Source organism: Calliopsis andreniformis, unplaced genomic scaffold, assembly GCF_051401765.1.
Source record: "Calliopsis andreniformis isolate RMS-2024a unplaced genomic scaffold, iyCalAndr_principal scaffold0483, whole genome shotgun sequence".
NCBI lineage: Eukaryota > Metazoa > Arthropoda > Insecta > Hymenoptera > Andrenidae > Calliopsis > Calliopsis andreniformis.
In genome coordinates, this window is record NW_027480892.1 from 36,672 (window position 1) to 49,852 (window position 13,181).

Genomic DNA, 13,181 nt, shown 5'->3' on the forward strand with positions numbered 1-13,181 from the left:
ATGTAGCTATGAATGATGATAATACTGTAAAGAAAAAGAGAGCACACGCGGAATGGTTAGAGAATTGAATTTTATATCGAACTATGGTTTTCTGAACGAATTGCCGAATTTTACGTGGGCGATTGAGTCCATTCACTCCCGTGAATCTACGCTCGAAACAATTAATAATTGAGAAAAGAACAAAAAAGATAGACGGAAAGAAAGAAATAGAATATAATTAAACCCACGGTCTCCCGTCACGCACCTCGCGACTTGTCGACGAAGAGTGATCGATCACGGAAATCAGGATAGGCAGGATCCTTCGAGGATCACCAATACAGTGATCTTCTGCCGTATCCGTGAGAGGTCCTGACGAATCAGGTGAGGCAGCGTGCGGGAGCCGTCGCGCGATTTGTCAACTCGCATTTCGATATATCGCGTGTGCTCTATTTCCGGTTTTCTTCACAATTCACAGGTTGCTCAATATTTTGCGCAATGCTACACATGAACAACATCCTCTATTACTCCTTACAATTAACGACGGTCAATAATTATTAAATTTGTTGTAATAATTTACACAAGTTTTTCACACTTTCGCGGGAAACGCTCGGCGTTTTCGTCGCGTGGTATCGTCGCTCGCGCGTCGCGTCGTGTCGCGCGCTGTATACAGTTTTTGTGCGAATTCCAAAACCAAACGCGAAAGGTTCTCATTCCAAATTCTTGACACGCCGTCTCATTACAAAGTTTTCCGCGATTACTCGCAACCGTCCCAATTCATGCAAGATACAGGTGCATTGGAACCCTATGAACAATTTGCAATTAGCTCCAACAGGCATCACGGACAACAAGATGCTTGACTTGCGACAGAAGGTGTTGACCACACTCTCGGTGCACACTCATTCAAGCGCATGAGAACCCGCAATTCCAAACATCGTAATGTAACGATAGTTGTTACGGCTAAGGTGTTCATGCTCACCTTCTCGAGGCTTCAGAAGAACACACACACGCACACATACATCCCCACAACTCTCACAAATTCACACACACTCGCGTCGCCGACTTTCGACGACGATTCCAAGGAGAGCGTATAATACAATCACAACAATTATAATTTAGAATTTTGAACGTCAAAGGCCAGAATGTGCCAGACTAGGAAATTCCATAATGACAAAGCATTGTCGTGACACACCCCGGCCGACGTAATGGCCGAAAGTCAAAAATCCGAAAAATTTCCTGTTCGGAACGTAACAAAGAACATCGTTGAAAATCTAGTTCCTATTAAAAAGTTTTTAATTTTCGATTTTTAGAAGAGATGTCTGCACGCCTTTCCAACTGACTATTATTTACAGTTAATGCAATATACAATAATAAGTAATAATACAATAAATTATATTCTTTCGTTCAGTAAGTGGTGTAAGTTTAATACAACAACAGGAATAATGAATAAACGAGGATAAATATTGATAAATATATATAAAATATAAGTATCATTAAATAATCAGCGGTTTGTTGTTCGTGTTGAGTTTTATTTGGCTTTAGGATAAACATCAGAGTGTCATATATAATTAATCACTTGATAAATTTTACTAAGTAATTTGTAAATGTTTTCATTCAAAATGTCAAAATTGATTCGGAAAGACCCTTTTCAATTTCATTATTAATTTTATACATCGATTTAAGTAAAAAAGTATACCTAATCTTATAAAAATATGATAAAAAATATATTCCTTTCAGGAAAAAGATAAATTTATTAAATAAAAATTTTTGGGGGTGTTTATTAGGATAATAAAATAATAAATAACCAAAATAAATCCGTAATAAATAAATAAATAAAATAAATATTTTATCATAAAAATTCAATAAGATAATGTAAACTTTAAAGATTAGATAAAAAATAAGTATTCCCATAAAAATAACTATAATAAACAAAAAGGAAATACATAAATTAATGTATAAAGATTCATAATATACTCTGTAGGTAACATTTTTAAATTCAAAAGGATAAAAGATTCATAAAACTAAACGAAATGAGTATCTTAGTGTAAACACCATAGATATATAAAATATACAAAATATTGTAATTCTAATATCTCTATTAATAAAGAAATATTCAATAATTATATCCTTAGAGAGAAAACCTGACAAAAAGAAACACCCGCATAGACTTAATTTTCCAATTAATAGAACTATACCATTTAAAGGTATTAAAATTCTCATAGAATTAAAATTTCGAATATCTTGGTTATTATTAGATCTATGAATAAATCTTCTTGCACATATAAATATTATTGATTTAAATAAAGCATGAATAACTAAATGAAAGAAGGCTAAATCCACTAACCCTACAGATAAAATTCTTATTATTAATCCTAACTGACTTAAAGTTGATAGGGCAATAATTTTCTTTAAATCATATTCAAAATTAGCAATAGAACTAGCCATAAATATAGTAAAGATTGAGATAAATAAAATAACGTTATTATTTATTGTAAACACTAAACTGTAATAATGGATTAATAAATAAACCCCTGCAGTAACTAAGGTTGAAGAATGAACTAAAGTAGAAATAAGGGTTGGAGCTATTATAGCTGCAGGTAACCATAAAGAAAAGGGTATTTGAGCTCTTTTAGTTAAAGCGCTTAAAAATATGAAAAATATTATAAATCTATCTATTTCATAAAATATTAAATTTCACGACCCATTTGCGGAATTTGAAACAATCAATATTAAAAATCCAATATCTCCAACCCGATTACATACAATTGTTAAAACTCCAGAATTAAAAGCTCTATATCTTTGATAATAAATAATTAAACCAAAAGAAATTAAACCTAGCCCATCCCATCCTAATAAAATTGATAAAACTCTGGGACTTAAAATTATTAAACATATTGATAGAATAAATAAAATTAATAAATAAAAAAACCGACAAATTCTTTTATCTGACCTTATATATTCAATTCTGTAAATTATTACGCATGAGGAAATAATAGAAACAACTCCGATAAATATTAATCTAATAAAATCCAAATAAATAATTATTCTAAATTTTATACAAAACAAATTTATTAAATCCCATTCTAAAATAATTACATATTTAGATGTATATAAATATAGGCCTAAAAATAGATATAGTATTCCAGAAAATAGTATGAATAAACTAATTAAAAACATTTTTATGATAATTTAAAATATAAATACATATATCATTGACACCACAAGTCAATATTTTAATTAAACTATTTAAATAAAATATATTTAAAATTAATATGAAAAAATAATTAAATTTAAAAATATAAAATTTAGGGGAATTCAATGCATCAATAAAATATAATAATCTAAAATATTAGCATTAAAAATCTTTAAAAAGAAATTTATTTTTCCATGTTGAACATAAATATATAAATATAATGAATAACAAAATCTAAGAAAACAATAAAAAATTAATAAATAAATCAAATATTTGAATCATAAATAAATAATTATTAACAAAAATACCTCACCAACTAAGTTTAATGAAACAGGAGCAGATATATTAGATGTACAAAATATAAATCAAAATATAGATATTGGAGGCATTAACGCTATTATCCCCTTATTTAAAAATATAATCCGTCTCCCTGAAGATTTATAACACAAATTTACTGAATAAAATAAACCCGAAGAACATAATCCATGAGCAATTATAATAATATAACTACCTACAAATCCTAAAAGTATTTCAGTTATTATAGATCTTAATAAAATTCTTATATGAATTACTGAAGAATAAGCTACCAAAATCTTTATATCAATTTGACGTAAACATAAAATTGAAACAATTAACCCCCCAATTAATCTAAATACTAAAATTACCAAATTTACAAAATAAAAATTAGAATAAAAAATATATATAAATCGCAATAAACCATATGTTCCTAATTTTAATAAAATAGCTGCTAAAATTATTGATCCAAACACAGGGGCTTCAACATGAGCTTTTAATAATCATCCATGTAATATAAATATAGGAATTTTCACTAAAAATGAACTTAATATATAAATAAATATAAAAATATTTAAATTATAATCTATTATTTCTATTAAATTTATTAGCGCTAAATTATTCAAATAAATAATAATTAATAAAAAAACCAGTAAGGGAAATGAAAAAAATATTGTATAAAACATCAGATAATAACCAGCTAATAATCGTATGTTACCTGTCCCTCATTTTACAATAATTAAACATATAATAATTAACCTTACCTCAAAAAAGAAATAAAATATTAAAAAATTTATTGTTAAAAATGTAAAATATAAAACAATCAACAAAATCAAATTTAAATTAAAACAAATTCTAGATAAATTTATTAACAAAATCAAATTAAAAATTCATAAATTTAAAATAACTAATATAAATGAAAAAAAATTAAAGCCAAAATTAAACCTAATTGTGTTTCAATATATTTCATTTCTAAAATTGAATAATAATATAAATCTAATAAACATCAAAATAAAAATGTAAATTTTAAAAATTTATTTAAATTATAAAGAAAAAATAATATCAAAATTATTAAAAAAGCTTTTATCATGTTAAATTTAATATTGAAATTCTTTGATTCCCATAAAAATAAGTACAATTAACTAAAATTCTCAAACCAATAACTCTATCGCACACAGAAAATACTATAAAATATATGAAAATTCATTCATTAGAATAAATTTCAAACATAAAGATTATTGATAGTATAGAAATTACAAAAAATTGTATACTAATCAATATTATCAATAAATCACTCTTAAAAACGAAAATCAACATAAAATTTAATAAAATTAAAATAAGTGAATAAGCAATAAAATAAAATCATTATTTTAGTTAAATAGTTTAATCTAAAACATAAATCTTGTAAATTTAAAATATCATATAATAATTTTAACTAATTAACCACAAAATATTTTATTATACAAAATACATAATAATTTTATTTTCAAAAAAAATTAAATAGATAATTATCATTAATCTCCAAAATTAATATTTAAATTAAACTACTTTTTGAATAAAATAAAATAAAATAAAATGATAATATATATTAAATATATATCAAAATAGCAGAATATTTTGTTGGTGTCGAATTTTGATTTCAAACGAACAACAAATTGAAAATTAGTTTGTAATTTATACGATAGAACCTAATAGATAATAAGAAATAAACTTACATCAAAGGTTAATAAGGAAGTAACTAGTAAAGTTAGATAAGGTCCATAATTATCTAAAATAATATTTATTTCAATCAATAAAATAAATCATTAATCTTATAATAAAATTAAATTAATCATTAATCATTAAACGCCTTCTGTGTACTAGCAAGATTTCCACCCATTTTGGTAAAGATCAAAGTAAGAAAAGAACTTTATGAAATAAAAGAAAAGGATAATGCTAGAAATAGTAAAATTAAAAATTTAGCCAGAGTAACAAGGAACGATAATAAATTAAGATGTCACAAACCTCGTTATAACGAAGAAGCATACACAGATGAATAATTCAATAAGAAATTAATAGAAAGTTACGTATCTAGCCTTACACAAGGGAAAGGAAAATATGAACAAGACCTGGAAAAAGAAATCAAATTAACTAAGGAGAATACAATCAAAGAATGGCAAAATATATGAGAGGAATCTAACACAGGAATCTGGACTAAAAGGCTGATTAGAGATATTGAGAAATGGGTCACAAGAAAGCACGGGTATGTAAATTTTTATACCACACAGATACTTACAGGTCATGGTTGCTTCAACCAATATACGAAAAAGAAATAGGTGAATACCAAACGGATCACTGCTGGTACAGCTGTCAAACACAAGATGATGCGCAACCCACTCTGCTTTACTGTAAGAAATGGAAAGATCAAAGGCAAAAATTAACGCACAATCTAGAAATTAATATCCAATGAGAGCCTAATGAGATAATTGATGCAATTATCCCAGACTAAAATAAATGGAACGCTTTCCAAAGTTTCTGTCCAGAAGTACTGAATAAAAGACAGGCCGATGAAAGAGTAACACAAAAGACTGAAAGAGAGAACACTACAATATGATAATCTATTGTACTGTAAGAATAAGATACATACCATCTATGGGTAACAAATTAAAAGTAAAACCCTCAGGAAGATAAATATAATATAATTTAACAGAAGCGAACGCAAACCTGAAACAGGAAAGAAATATTAACCTAATTAAAATATAGATAATAATTTCCACTTAATTAAAAATAGAGAGATTGTAAAACAATAAACGTGATATATTGTATTACAACAATATTAGTACAATAAGAGTCCTTACTAGTGAATGTAATCTAAAGAGGTGCGAAGAGTTTTGGAAGCAATGCAACTAAATTAACTAAAATATAAATAATAGTAAACCGTGAAATTAAATAATAACGTACCAAGAAATGCATAAACTTTGAAGACGCTGTCAAAGCTAAAAACCATAAATAACGAATCTAGTAAATCATTATAACAGAATCCAAACAAATGACAGGTCGACTAGATGGATAACCTAACACCGCACAACCCAGTCTTCAGTTTCAGACGCTGGACAACCAAATTGGACAATTGGGGCCGCAGAAATCGACTTCAGAAGCAAAAAATTCAGAATGAATTTGCAGTTTTTCGATCCTAGGATAGGGTCAGATGCAGTGGACAGCAAAAGAAGGGTTATATTTACGTTCCTGACACCCTAGGCTTCCGTTAGAGGCGCTGCTCAACCAGATCGGACAATTAGGGCCGCTGAAATCGACATGAGAATCATAAGATTGAGAATAAATAAGCAGTTTTTCCATTCTATGGCAGGTTTGGACGCAATAAAAGGCAAAGTAATGTTTATACTTACGTTCCGCACAACCCAGGCTGCAGTTTGAGCCGCTGCTCAGCCATATCGGACAAGTAGGGCCGCTGAAATTGACTCCAGAAGCACAAAATTCGGAATGAATTTGAAGTTTTTCGATCATAGGATAGGTTCAGATGCAATGGAAAGCAAAATAATGTTTATATTTACGTTCCGCACAACCTAGGCTTCAGTTAGAGACGCTACTCAACCAGATCGGACAATTAGGGCCGCAGAAATCCATTTGAGAAGCATAAAATTGAGAACAAGTAAGCAGTTTTTCGATCTTATGATAGATACCGATACAGCGGATGGCAGAATAATGATTGTATTTAGTGTAATAGTAATTTAGTAATAATTTTAATTCCATAAACTTTAAAAATTTATATGCTCATACACTAAAATATAAAGATTTAACAAAAAATTAATCATGATAAAAAATTTTTATTCTTATTTTTCATCTATAATAATTATCTTTTTATCAGTATTTTCTCTCATATTAAACAATATATTTTTCATTTGACTAATTATAGAAATTACTAACTTAATTTTTTTATCATCATTAGCTATTTCAAAAAATATGAAAATTAGAGTTCTTTATTTTTTTATTTCATTTATTAGAAGATCTCTAATTTTAACGGGAATTTTATTTAATAATTTTAATGTATACTCATCAATCCTAATAATAATGGGAACTTCATTAAAATTAGGGATTATTCCATTTAATGCTTGATTTAATTTTATATTTAAATCAATTAATTTCATAAATGCATTCTTATTAATAACATTCATAAAATTAATTCCTTTTATTCTTTTAATAAATTCAATCCCGATAAAAGAATTATTAATTATAATTACTCTAAATTTAATTGTATCACCTCTATTAATATTAAATAAAAATTCTTTAATACTAATAATATCATTTTCTTCAATTTATCAAACTTCATTAATAATAACATTAATATATTTAAATTTGTATATTTTTATTCTTTACTTCATCATATATTCAGTATTATCATATAATATAATCTATTTAATCATAGATATAAAATTAGAAAATAAAATAGAAATAATTATCTTTAACAATAAATCAAAACTTACATTTTCTTATTTATTACTAACATATATATTTATTCCACCAATAGGAGTATTTTCTTTAAAATGATTAGTGTTAGAGAACTTAGTAATTAAACTTAATGGTTTTAATCTTATCCTATCTATCGTTATTGTAATATCAAGACTATTAATAATTTGAAATTATTTAAATTTTATTAATAATAATTTATTCAATAAAAATTACTCAAATATATTCTTAAAATACAAATATATAGATATGTGAATTTTATTAATTATAACTATTATAGTAATTATATTTAGAATCATATACATTTACTTTAAAATCTAATTTCTGAAAAATTATATTTTATTTTTAAATTTGCAATTTAATATTTTGTTTAAATTATAGAAATTATATTAATAGTATTAGAAAATTTTATTTTCATAAATAAATTTACAATTTATTCCTTTTATCAGACATAATACTCTAATACTTTATTTAAAGATTTTAAGTTAATTTTAAACTATTAATCTTCAAAATTAAAAATATAAATTTAATTTTATAAATCTTAATTTCTTCGTGAATGAAAAAATGATTATACTCCACTAATCATAAAAATATTGGCATATTATATTTTATATTCGCTATATGATCAGGAATAATTGGTTCATCAATAAGATTTATTATTCGATTAGAATTAAGAAGACAGGGGCATGAATTAAAAATGATCAGATTTATAATTCAATTGTAACGTCTCATGCTTTTGTTATAATTTTTTTTATGGTTATACCATTCATAATTGGAGATTTTGGGAACTGATTAGTTCCCTTAATGATTGGAGCTCCAGATATGGCATTTCCACGAATAAACAATATAAGATTTTGATTACTACCTCCTTCAATTTTTTCATTATTAATAAGAAATTATTTAAATTCAGGATCAGGCACAGGATGAACAATTTACCCTCCATTATCATCATTTATATACCACCCATCATCATCTACCGATCTAACAATTTTTTCCCTTCATATCGCCGGAGTATCATCAATCATAGGGGCTATTAATTTTTTAGTGACAATTTTCAATATAATAAATTATTCGCTACAATATGATCAAATACCTTTATTCCCATGATCAGTTATAATTACAGCAATTTTACTTTTACTATCACTACCTGTTCTTGCTGGAGCAATTACAATACTTTTATCAGATCGAAATTTAAATTCTTCTTTTTTTACCCTATAGGAGGGGGTGACCCAATTTTATACCAACACTTATTTTGATTCTTTGGACATCCAAAAGTTTATATTCTAATTCTTCCAGGATTTGGACTAATCTCACATATTATTTTAAACGAAAGAGGTAAAAAAGCAACATTTGGAAACATAGGAATAGTATACGCAATACTAGGAATTGGTTTTCTAGGATTTATTGTATGAGCACATCACATATTTACTGTTGGAATAGATGTAGATACTCGCGCTTATTTCACATCAGCAACTATAATTACTGCCATTCCCACTGGCATTAAAGTTTTTAGATGACTAGCAACATTCCATGGATCAAAAGCTTACGCAAATCCAACAACTTTATGATCTATGGGATTTATTTTTTTGTTTACAATAGGAGGATTAACAGGAATTATATTATCAAATTCATCTATTCATATTTTACTTCATGATACATACTATGTTGTAGGACATTTTCATTATGTACTTTCAATAGGAGCAGTATTTAGAATTATTGCAAGATTATTTCACTGATATCCTTTAATTACTGGCTTAACACTAAACAAAAAATTTCTTAAAATTCAATTTTATTTTATATTTATTGGAGTAAATATAACATTCTTCCCTCAACATTTTTTAGGATTAATAGGAATACCACGACGATATTCAGATTACCCTGACGCGTATTACTGTTGAAATTTTTTACCTTCACTAGGATCATTAATTTCAATTAATAGAATAATAATATTTATTTTTATTATATTAGAAAGATTTATAGTAAAACGATTAATTTTACTTAAATATTTTCAAAATTCACTCGAATGATTACAAAACTATCCCCCATTTGAACACTCATTTAATGAAATTCCTTTGATTTTTAAAAAAGAAAATAAAAAAAATAAAATTTAATTTTAAACTTATAAAATTTATAAATTAAAAATTAAATTTAATATGGCAGATTAGTGCGATGAATTTAAGCTTCATATATAAAGATATATTTCATTTATTAAGAATTGCTACATGAAATATATTTTCACTTCAAGATCCTAACTCTCCTTTTGCTGATAATTTAGTTGTATTTTATAATATTACTATATATAATATTATCAATAATTATTTCGATAACATTATTTATAATAATAAATATCATTTTAAGAAAATTTAGAAATCGATTTTTATTAGAAAATAATTTAATTGAAATTATTTGAACTATTTTTCCAATAATTGTATTAATAATTATTGCATTTCCATCATTAAAAACTCTTTATTTTGTTGATGAAATATGGACATTCTCATATTTTACAATTAAAGCTATTGGTCATCAATGATATTGAAGATATGAATATCCAGAATTTTATTTAAATTATGATTCTTTTATAATCAATGATTATTCAAATTTAAGATTATTTCGACTATTAGATGTAGATAATCGAATTATTATTCCATTTAAAACCCCAATTCCTTTAATTACAACATCTGTTGATGTAATTCACTCATGAACAATTCCATCCTTAGGAATAAAAATAGATGCAACTCCAGGACGACTTAATCAAATAATATTATTTACATACCGACCAGGATTATTTTTTGGCCAATGTTCAGAAATTTGTGGAACAAATCATAGATTTATACCTATCGTAGTAGAATCAACATCAATAAATGATTTTGGAAATTGATTACTTAGAATAATAACTTTATAAAATCCTAAGATAAAAAATTAGTTAAACATATAACATTAAATTGTCAATTTAAAATTATTAATTTTTTAATATTTTTTATTTATATTTTATTTAACAATAATAATTTAATCATTAGATGTCTGAAATGAAAGAATTGGTCTCTTAAACCATATTATAGTATAAATTCGATATACTTCTAATGGCCAATATTTAAATATTTTTTTATACCACAGATAAAACCAATATTATGATCAATTCTTCTATTTTTCACATTAAGAATTATTTACATTATAATCATTAATCTTCATTATTTATTTATTAATTTTTCTCCATATAAAAATAAAAAGAAAATATTAAAAAATAAGAATAAAAATTTATGAAAGTGAATATGATAAACCTATTATCAATTTTCGACCCATCTACATATATTATACTTATAATAAATTGAATTAGTTTATTACTACCATTAATAATGATACCAATAATATATTGATTTATTCTCTCTCGTTTAAATATATTATGAATTAAACTTATAATAATAATTTACAATGAATTTAAATTACTAATTAGTTACAAATATATATTTAATATAATTATTTTCTTAAGAATACTAATAATAATTATACTTTATAATTTAATAGGATTAATACCATATACTTTCACTCCTACAAGTCACTTATCAATTAATTTATCATTAACAATATCAATATGATTAACATATAACATATCAATATGATTACGGTTGAACTATAAATTCAGAAAAGATATTAATTCATTTAGTACCACTAAATACACCTTTAATATTAATAAATTTTATAGTATTAATTGAAACAATCAGAAACATTATTCGTCCATGAGCATTATCAATTCGACTAACAGCTAATATATTAGCAGGATATTTACTTTTAACTTTACTAGGATCGTCAATAGAAAGTTCCTGATTAATTATTATTCCATTTATAATCATTATTCAAAATATATTATTTATTCTAGAAATCTCAGTTTTATTTATTCAATCGTATGTAATTTCCATTCTTAGACTTCTATACTTTAATGAATCTAATCATTAAAATCATTAAATTAAAAAAAAATTGTTTATCTTAAATAAACACTAAAACAAATGAAAAATCATCCATTTCATCTAGTAACACCCAGGCCTTGACCAATAATATTATCTATTAATTTAATAAATTTATTAATAAGAGCTATTATAATTTTTCAATTTAAAATTAATTGAATTCTATTTATATCATTAATTACTATATTATTTACTATAGCACAATGATGACGAGATGTAATTCGTGAAAGAACATTTCAAGGAATGCACTCATATATAGTATTAGATTTAATAAAATTAGGAAAGTGTTTGGTGTTGTGGTGCATTATATTTGAAATATTTACAGAGATTTCAAGAAAATATAAGTGTGAAACAAGATAAAACTATCTTTGAATCAAACTGAAGAATTTAAAAATTCATAAAGGTATGTATAAGTTAATAGAGAGACGTGGAATAGACAAAATTATTGGTACGGAGCCAAATAGGTTATGTGAACAGGTGAAACAGGCTAAAGAGATTAGCATAATTAGATATTGAAAGGAACAATTATGCAGTTAATTATAAAATCGTGTTAGAGGATATATTTTATTGTAATTGTGAAAGATTTCCTCACCACCCTAGGGGTATTTATCATGGCGCGTTACCCTTTTTTTATTATAATGGGTGGTTCGCCAATAGTCATGTCATCCCACTTTCTAAAATGAAATTAATTTTAAATAAAACATAACAAAAACATAATTTTTGTATTCATTATAAAATAAAGTATTACATTTTGAAATAATAATAATAGATAATCTTGAATAATATTAATAAGAAAACATAACAAAACGTACTCTTCAAATACTACCAGTAAAACCTTAAATCTTGTGAAATAGTACATACTAAGCAAATAAATAAAACTCTATTAATGTATTAAAACATATTGAAAAGAATAAGTTGAATATATATACATCAAAATTGATGTTTTAAGAAAAGTGAAATTAAAAGAACATCGTTGAAAATCTAGTTCCTATTAAAAAGTTTTTAATTTTCGATTTTTAGAAGAGATGTCTGCACGCCTTTCCAACTGACTATTATTTACAGTTAATGCAATATACAATAATAAGTAATAATACAATAAATTATATTCTTTCGTTCAGTAAGTGGTGTAAGTTTAATACAACAACAGAAATAATGAATAAACGAGGATAAATATTGATAAATATATATAAAATATAAGTATCATTAAATAATCAGCGGTTTGTTGTTCGTGTTGAGTTTTATTTGGCTTTAGGATAAACATCAGAGTGTCATATATAATTAATCACTTGATAAAT